The sequence below is a fragment of the Pseudoliparis swirei genome, chromosome 18 (genome assembly GCF_029220125.1).
Source record: "Pseudoliparis swirei isolate HS2019 ecotype Mariana Trench chromosome 18, NWPU_hadal_v1, whole genome shotgun sequence".
In the NCBI taxonomy this organism is placed as follows: domain Eukaryota; kingdom Metazoa; phylum Chordata; class Actinopteri; order Perciformes; family Liparidae; genus Pseudoliparis; species Pseudoliparis swirei.
In genome coordinates, this window is record NC_079405.1 from 2,717,143 (window position 1) to 2,726,258 (window position 9,116).

General features: G+C 40.7%; 1 long non-coding RNA gene across 1 annotated transcript in view; it reads right to left on the reverse strand.

The window, feature by feature from the left end:
• Positions 1 to 290: 290 nt before the first annotated feature.
• LOC130208469 (uncharacterized) overlaps positions 291 to 9,116 on the reverse strand; it is a 9,075-nt gene continuing 249 nt past the window's right edge. Inside the window, exons 2-8 of the long non-coding RNA XR_008834421.1 lie at positions 7,700 to 7,797; positions 5,492 to 5,589; positions 4,382 to 4,479; positions 3,271 to 3,368; positions 2,530 to 2,621; positions 1,793 to 1,885; positions 291 to 309 (exon numbers count right to left, since the gene is read on the reverse strand). This is a non-coding gene — a long non-coding RNA (uncharacterized LOC130208469). The remainder of the gene's footprint in view (positions 310 to 1,792; positions 1,886 to 2,529; positions 2,622 to 3,270; positions 3,369 to 4,381; positions 4,480 to 5,491; positions 5,590 to 7,699; positions 7,798 to 9,116) is intronic.

Here is a 9,116-nt window from a genome sequence, read left to right on the forward strand (position 1 = left end):
AATGTTAAATAGTGTGTTCTTATTATAAAGTGCCACCCACAACTTTAATAAGTTTCCTCAAAGAAAATATCAACATTAGTCTACTTTTCACTTTTTACAACATTTTGTTTTCAGAGATGTTATTCTATTTTTAATGAAATACTTGACTGCTCTCCAGTCTCTGTCACTCAGGGCTTGAGGCTCGGCTGAAATGCAGCGCTGACAGTCCATTTTCCCAGGAACTTTGTTAAGTACAATAAATCTCCTTGAATGTCGTTCAACAGCTGCACACTCCTGTGGTCTCAGTTTCTTTTACAGCAGTGGGTTTCTCTAAGTAGGCACAAAAAAGGTTATAGGTTTAAGAATTGTACATCTTAATTAGAGCTGAAACACTATTGCATCGAACACAAAGATTATCCAATGGAGTACTGACATCGTTCAGAGAACATAAAGACTCCCACAGTCACTGAGAAATATAAATAGTATTATTCTCCACAACAGTTTTGTTTAAAAAAACTTAATACATTCTCAACAGCATATTATGGCTTGCAAAATGGGGCATGTTCAAAATACCTCTTTGAAAATGAGTACAGCTCATTAAGTATACATTTATACCTGTATTAACTTGAGGTTAGATCCTAAAGTGTTTTGTTAAAATTATATTAAGTCACTTATAGTTCAAATAAAACGCCAGGGCCCCACAAGGATAGGAAAGCAAGGATGTGTGTGAGGTTGTTTTGTCTCAACAGCATATTATGGCCTGCAAAATGGAGCATGTTCAAAATACCTCTTTGAAAATGAGGACAGCTCATTAAGTATACATTTATACCTGTATTAACTTGAGGTTAGATCCTAAAGTGTTTTGTTAAAATTATATTAAGTCACTTATAGTTCAAATAAAACGCCAGGGCCCCACAAGGATAGGAAAGCAAGGATGTGTGTGAGGTTGTTTTGTCTCAACAGCATATTATGGCCTACAAAATGGGGCATGTTCAAAATACCTCTTTGAAAATGAATACAGCTCATTAAGTATACATTTATACCTGTATTAATTTGAGGTTAGATCCTAAAGTGTTTTGTTAAAATTATATTAAGTCACTTATAGTTCAAATAAAACGCCAGGGCCCCACAAGGATAGGAAAGCAAGGATGTGTGTGAGGTTGTTTTGTCTCAACAGCATATTATGGCCTGCAAAATGGAGCATGTTCAAAATACCTCTTTGAAAATGAGGACAGCTCATTAAGTATACATTTATACCTGTATTAACTTGAGGTTAGATCCTAAAGTGTTTTGTTAAAATTATATTACCGGTAAGTCACTTATAGTTCAAATAAAACGCCAGGGCCCCACAAGGATAGGAAAGCAAGGATGTGTGTGAGGTTGTTTTGTCTCAACAGCATATTATGGCCTGCAAAATGGAGCATGTTCAAAATACCTCTTTGAAAATGAGGACAGCTCATTAAGTATACATTTACACATATATATCTAGTGTTGCAGCCAGAGAGACAGTTAATTTCACATACACACACATGTTTGTTTCTAGTCTATCCTTATGGGGCCCTGGGGTTTTATTCAAACTATAAGTGACTTTATATCTTTTTAACAAAACATTTTAGGATCTAACCTCAAGTTAATACTTGTTTTAACTTGTTTTAGATTAAGACGAAACCCTCAATCTGAAGTCCATCGAATAACTCCATGAGTTAGCTGACTGACATGCTGCATCAGAAAAGCAATGAGAACACATCTCTATCTTGATAGAGCTACATTGTGTACATATATAGAGACATCAGTGTGTACCTTACTCCCTTACCTGGTCTGTAGCTGCATTTGAGAGACATTCGCCAAGGGAAGTCATATCTGAAGAGTTGTCCACTGCGACAGCAGGAGCCTGATTGTTGACCACCTGGGATTCAGATTGAAAAAAAGACTGCATTTAGAACTTATAGTAATGATGCATGTTGAGATACTCACAAGTTACCAAAATGACTTTATTTGAAAACAGTTTCTTAAACGGCACATAACTTAAAGCAGAGTGCATGGCATGCTCTAGAGGTCCAACAAGAACAAATAGGGAGCTGCACTGGTCCATATTCAAGATATACTTTAAAACATATAACAGCTCAGAGTATAACAATATATGCATGTAATAACCTGAGGTTAGATGCTGAAATGTGTTGTACAAATGATGTGAAGTCACTCAAAGTGTGAATGAGACGAGAGGGCCCTATAAGGATAAACAAGAAAAGTGTGTGTGCATGTGTGAGGTTAACCATGAAATCAGTTTATGTGAGATAGAAATCCCAGGACCCCATAAGGATGGACCAGAAACAAATGTGTGTGTGTGAGGTTAACTGGCTCTCTGGCTGCAAGACTAGATATCCGAGTCTAAGATTAAGACGAAACCCTCAATCTGAAGTTCATCGAATAACTCCATGAGTTAGCTGACTGACATGCTGCATCAGAAAAGCAATGAGAACACATCCCTATCTTGATAGAGCTACATCGTGTACATATATAGAGACATCAGTGTGTACCTTACTCCCTTACCTGGTCTGTAGCTGCATTTGAGAGACATTCACCAAGGAAGTCATATCTGAAGAGTTGTCCACTGCGACAGCAGCAGCCTGATTGTTGGTCACCTGGGATTCAGATTGAAAAAAAGACTGCATTTAGAACTTATAGTAATGATGCATGTTGAGATACTCACAAGTTACCAAAATGACTTTATTTGAAAACAGTTTCTTAACGGCACATAACTTAAAGCAGAGTGCATGGCATGCTCTAGAGGTCCAACAAGAACAAATAGGGAGCTGCACTGGTCCATATTCAAGATATACTTTAAAACATATAACAGCTCAGAGTATAACAATATATGCATGTAATAACCTGAGGTTAGATGCTGAAATGTGTTGTACAAATGATGTGAAGTCACTCAAAGTGTGAATGAGACGAGAGGGCCCTATAAGGATAAACAAGAAAAGTGTGTGTGCATGTGTGAGGTTAACCATGAAATCAGTTTATGTGAGATAGAAATCCCAGGACCCCATAAGGATGGACCAGAAACAAATGTGTGTGTGAGGTTAACTGGCTCTCTGGCTGCAAGACTAGATATCTGAGTCTAAGAGTAAGGCGAAACCCTCAATCTGAAGTTCATCGAATAACTCCATGAGTTAGCTGACTGACATGCTGCATCAGAAAAGCAATGAGAACACATCCCTATCTTGATAGAGCTACATCGTGTACAGGTCAACATATATAGAGACAACAGTGTTTACAATACTCCCTTACCTGACTGTAGCTCTATTTGGGTCACATCCATCATAGCTAGTCCAGTCTAAAGGCGTCTCCGTGTCCACTGCCACAGCAGGAGCCTGATTGTGTGTCACCTGGAATTCAGATTGAAAAAAAGACTGCATTTAGAAATTATAGTTATGATGTTTGTTGAGATACTCACAAGTTACCGAATTGACTTTAATTGAAAAGTCTATTCAATGGCAAATAACTTAAAGCAGTGTGCATGGCCTATTCTAAAGTCTAACAAGAACATATAGGGGCTGCACTGATTCATATTCAAAATACACTTTAAAACCTAAAACAGCTCACAAAGTAGAACTATATATATATATAATAACCGGAGGTTTAATGCTAAAATGTGTTGTACAAATGATGTGAAGTCACTTAAAGCGAGAATGAGATGACAGGGCCCCATAAGGATACACTAGAAAAGTGTGTGTGTGTGTGAGGTCAAATATGAAATCCTTTAAAGTGAGATAGAAATCCAGGGCGGGCCCCATAAGGATGGACTATGAACTGTGTGTGTGAGGTTGTTATCTTTTAACAACATATTACGGCCTGCAATGGAGCATGTTCAAAATACCTCTTTGACAAATACAACAGCTCATTAAGTATACATTTACACCTGTTTTAACTTGAGGTTAGATCCTGAAATGTTTTGTTGAAATGATATAAAGTCACTTATAGTTTGACTAAAATACCAGAGCTGCATAAGGATAGACTAGTTCAGACTAGTGTATATTCTTTAAGAACAAGTCAATGTATAGTACTGAGAAATGCAATTGAGTAAAACACTGGCCCTTAAGGGACCTGAAACCCCATACCTTTGTTGATATCAATGAAGCTTTCAATCAACTATGGCGGCTTAGGGTTACAAACGTGCGTGTATGTGAAATTAAATGTCTCTCTGGCTGCAACACTAGATATATATGCGTTTTAGATTAAGACTCATCCCTGAATCTGAAGTCCATCGAATAACTCCATGAGTAAGCTGACTGACATGCTGCATCAGAAAAGCAATGAGAACACATCCCTATCTTGATAGAGCTACATCGTGTACAGGTCAACATATATAGAGACAACAGTGTTTACAATACTCCCTTACCTGACTGTAGCTCTATTTGGGTCACATCCATCAGAGGTAGTCCAGTCTAAAGGCGTCTCCATGTCCACTGCCACAGCAGGAGCCTGATTGTGTGTCACCTGGAATTCAGATTGAAAAAAAGACTGCATTTAGAAATTATAGTTATGATGTTTGTTGAGATACTCACAAGTTACCGAATTGACTTTATTTGAAAAGTCTATTCAATGGCAAATAACTTAAAGCAGTGTGCATGGCCTATTCTAAAGTCTAACAATAACATATAGGGGGCTGCACTGATTCATATTCAAAATACACTTTAAAACCTAAAACAGCTCACAAAGTAGAACTATATATATATATAATAACCGGAGGTTTAATGCTAAAATGTGTTGTACAAATGATGTGAAGTCACTTAAAGCGAGAATGAGATGACAGGGCCCCATAAGGATACACTAGAAAAGTGTGTGTGTGTGAGGTTAAATATGAAATCCTTTAAAGTGAGATAGAAATCAGGGCGGCCCCATAAGGATGGACTATGAACTGTGTGTGTGAGGTTGTTATCTTTTAACAACATATTACGGCCTGCAATGGAGCATGTTCAAAATACCTCTTTGACAAATACAACAGCTCATTAAGTATACATTTACACCTGTTTTAACTTGAGGTTAGATCCTGAAATGTTTTGTCGAAATGATATAAAGTCACTTATAGTTTGACTAAAATACCAGAGCTACATAAGGATAGACTAGTTCAGACTAGTGTATATTCTTTAAACACAGGTCAATGTATAGTACTGAGAAATGCAATTGAGTAAAACACTGGCCCTTAAGGGACCTGAAATCCCCATACCTTTGTTGATATTAATGAAGCTTTCAATCAACTATGGCTTGGCTTAGGGTTACAAACGTGCGTGTATGTGAAATTAAATGTCTCTCTGGCTGCAACACTAGATATATATGCGTTTTAGATTAAGACTCATCCCTGAATCTGAAGTCCATCGAATAACTCCATGAGTAAGCTGACTGACATGCTGCATCAGAAAAGCAATGAGAACACATCCCTATCTTGATAGAGCTACATCGTGTACAGGTCAACATATATAGAGACAACAGTGTTTACAATACTCCATACCTGACTGTAGCTCTATTTGGGTCACATCCATCATAGCTAGTCCAGTCTAAAGGCGTCTCCGTGTCCACTGCCACAGCAGGAGCCTGATTGTGTGTCACCTGGAATTCAGATTGAAAAAGACTGCATTTAGAAATTATAGTTATGATGTTTGTTGAGATACTCACAAGTTACCTAATTGACTTTATTTGAAAAGTCTATTCAATGGCAAATAACTTAAAGCAGTGTGCATGGCCTATTCTAAAGTCTGACAAGAACATATAGGGGGCTGCACTGATTCATATTCAAAATACACTTTAAAACCTAAAACAGCTCACAAAGTAGAACTATATATGATATGATATATACCTTTATTCGTCCCACAGTGGGAAATTTCAAAAATCACAGCAGTGGTGCACATCAGAGCATTAATAGAAATAATTATAAAACACAAAACTAAATACTAAAAAACTAAATACTAATACTAAATATACAAGGGGAAAACAAAGTAAAGTGCTGAGTCAAGTGTTGAGTTTGCCATGATCTCCTGCAGTGTGTTGTGCAGCCTGACAGCAGCAGGAAGGAAGGACTTGTGGTTCCTCTCCTCAGACACGGGGAGGAATCACGCGGTGCCTGAAGGAGCTGCAGAGCTGCGAGAGTGTCCTGCATGGGGTGGGAGGTTCATCAGAGACGAGAGCTTTGCCATCATCCTCCGTCCCCACCACCTCCACAGCATCCACAGGACACCCAACACGCTGCTGGCCTTCTTTAGCAGCTTGTTCAGCCTCTTTCTGTCAGCCGCTGCCATGCTGCTGCTCAGGACACCACTCCATCAAAGATGGCTGATGCCACCACAGAGTCCAAGAAGGTCTTCAGGACCTCAGTCTCCTCAGCAGAAAGAGTCTGCTCTGTCCCTTTGATAGAGTGTGTGTGCGTGGTCAGCCCAGTCCAGTTTGTTGTTCAGGTGAACACCCAGGTACTTATAAGATTTTACAATCTCAATGTCCAGTCCCTGGATGCTCACTGGTACGGAGGAGAGCATTTACCACGGTGAAGTCCACCACCAGCTCCTTGGTCTTACTGGAGTTGGCGTGGAGGCGGTTCCGCTGGCACCATTCAAAAGTCCTGGTTCAGTTCTCTGTACTCCCTATCATCGTCGGCAGAGGCAGGCCGGCGATGACATAGTCATCAGAGAACTTTTGCAGGTAGACGTGGTCGGAGTTGTGCTTGAAGTCCGAGGTGTAGATGGTGAAGAGGAATGGAGCCAGAACGGTTCCTTGTGGAGCCCCGTGCTGCAGGAGACCGGTCTGACTCACACTCCCGTATCCTCATATACTGTGGACGGATGGTGAGGTAGTCCAGGATCCATGTGGTGAGGTGGTGGTCCACCCGGACTGCTCAGCTGGTCCCTCAGAAGCAAAGGCTGGATGGTGTTGAAGGCACTGGAGAAGAACATGACTCTCACAGTGTTTCCAGCCTCTTCCAGGTGAGAGCGGCATCGTTGCAGCAGGAAGATGACGGCGTCATCCACCCCGATGCCAGGTTGGTAGGCGAACTGAAGTGGGTCCAGCGATGAGCTCACCAGGGGGCGAAGCTGGACAAGGACCAACCTCTCCATCAGGTGTGATGTTAATGCCACCGGCCTGAAGCTGTTGAGGTCCTTGGGCCGCGGGGTCTTCGGTACTGGTACCACACAGGAGGTCTTCCACAGCTGTGGTACTTTCCCAGCCTCAAGCTCAAGTTGAAGACGTGCTCCACTATCCCGCACAGCTGGTCTGCACAGGATTTGAGGAGCCTTGAGCTGATGCCGTCTGGACCCGTGGCCTTCCTCATATATATATATATATATATATATATATATAATAACCGGAGGTTAGATGCTAAAATGTGTTATACAAATGATGTGAAGTCACTTAAAGTGAGAATGAGATGACTTGAAACCCCCATACCTTTGTTGATATTAATGAAGCTTTCAATCAACTATGGCGGCTTAGGGATACAAACGCGTGCGTGTATGTGAAATTAAATGTCTCTCTGGCTGCAACACTAGATACATATGCGTTTTAGATTAAGACTCATCCCTGAATCTGAAGTCCATCGAATAACTCCATGAGTTAGCTGACTGACATGCTGCATCAGAAAAGCAATGAGAACACATCCCTATCTTGATAGAGCTACATGGTGTACAGGTCAACATATATAGAGACAACAGTGTTTACAATACTCCCTTACCTGACGGTAGCTCTATTTGGGTCACATCCATCATATGTAGTCCAGTCTAAAGGCGTCTCCGTGTCCACTGCCACAGCAGGAGCCTGATTGTGTGTCACCTGGAATGCAGATTGAAAAGAAGACTGCATTTAGAAATTATAGTAATGATGTTTGTTGAGATACTCACAAGTTACCAAAGTGACTTTATTTGAAAAGTCTATTAAACGTTTATTAAATGGCAAATAACTTACAGCAGTGTGCATGGCCTATTCTAAAGTCTAACAAGAACATATAGGGGCTGCACTGATTCATATTCAAAATACACTTTAAAACCTCTGAACCCCAGCTTTAGATCACATAATTCTAAGCATAAATAAGGGTTCCTTTCATAGCGTATAGTAATCACAACATTAAACAAGTAACCAGAGCAAGTAACACTGCGTCCTGCCCGTGACTGTAAGACAACTCCGACAGGTCACACTGCAACAAGGATCAAAGAGCTGACGGTGAATCACTGAATATATGCTAAAATATATTGTGATATATTGTTCCATTTGCACCCCAAGTCTATTTTACATTGTGAGAGTTACAGCTGAACAAATAAGGCTAAAATGCTGTCAGACCAGCAACAGATTATTTTAATGAGAATACTCAATGCATTGATCAGCACACACTGCTCATTCAATGACTTCAACTCAAAACAACAGACCAGTAACCTTCAATAACTGCATGAGAAGGATGACCAGCCTCTTACTGTATTCACGATTTAGACATAGAATATAGTGTTACACTAGCTATTTGAGTCATGTTAGCTGGGGAAACATCACGGCACGTTTAGCGTCACGTGCTCTTTGTTTACATCTCGCAGAACTCAAACCGGAATAGAGACCGCGGCAGTTACGGAAACAGAGCCATAGTTTCACAGATATAACCCGCCGAATTAAAACGGGTAGCGCGTGAACAACACACAGCTTTCTTCGTGTAACACGAAGGTTTGGGGCGAGTCAGCTCGTTATATCCGCTCTTCTTCGCGATCACAAACCGAAGTCAAATGCCGCGGAAGACAGCGTCAGTTATGTAAACAGAGCTAGTTTCAGATACAACCGCCGAATTAAAATGATTAACACGTTAACAACACACAGCTTTCTTACGTGTATCGCGGAGGTTTGGGGCCGAGTCAGCTCGTTATATCCGCTCTTTCTCGCCGAGCTCAACCCGGAAGTAAATTGCCGCCGTGAGACCACAGCAGAGTTAGATAAACAGAGCTAGTTTCACAGATACAACCCGCCGACATAAGCGGAAACACGTTAACAATATACAGCTTTCTTCGTGTATCGTGGAGGTTTGGGGACGAGGAGCTTCTGATCTCGTCTGTACATGGGACAGCCGAGAGCTCAACTGATAGCTACTATAGCTAGCATGAGCAGCTAGCGATCTT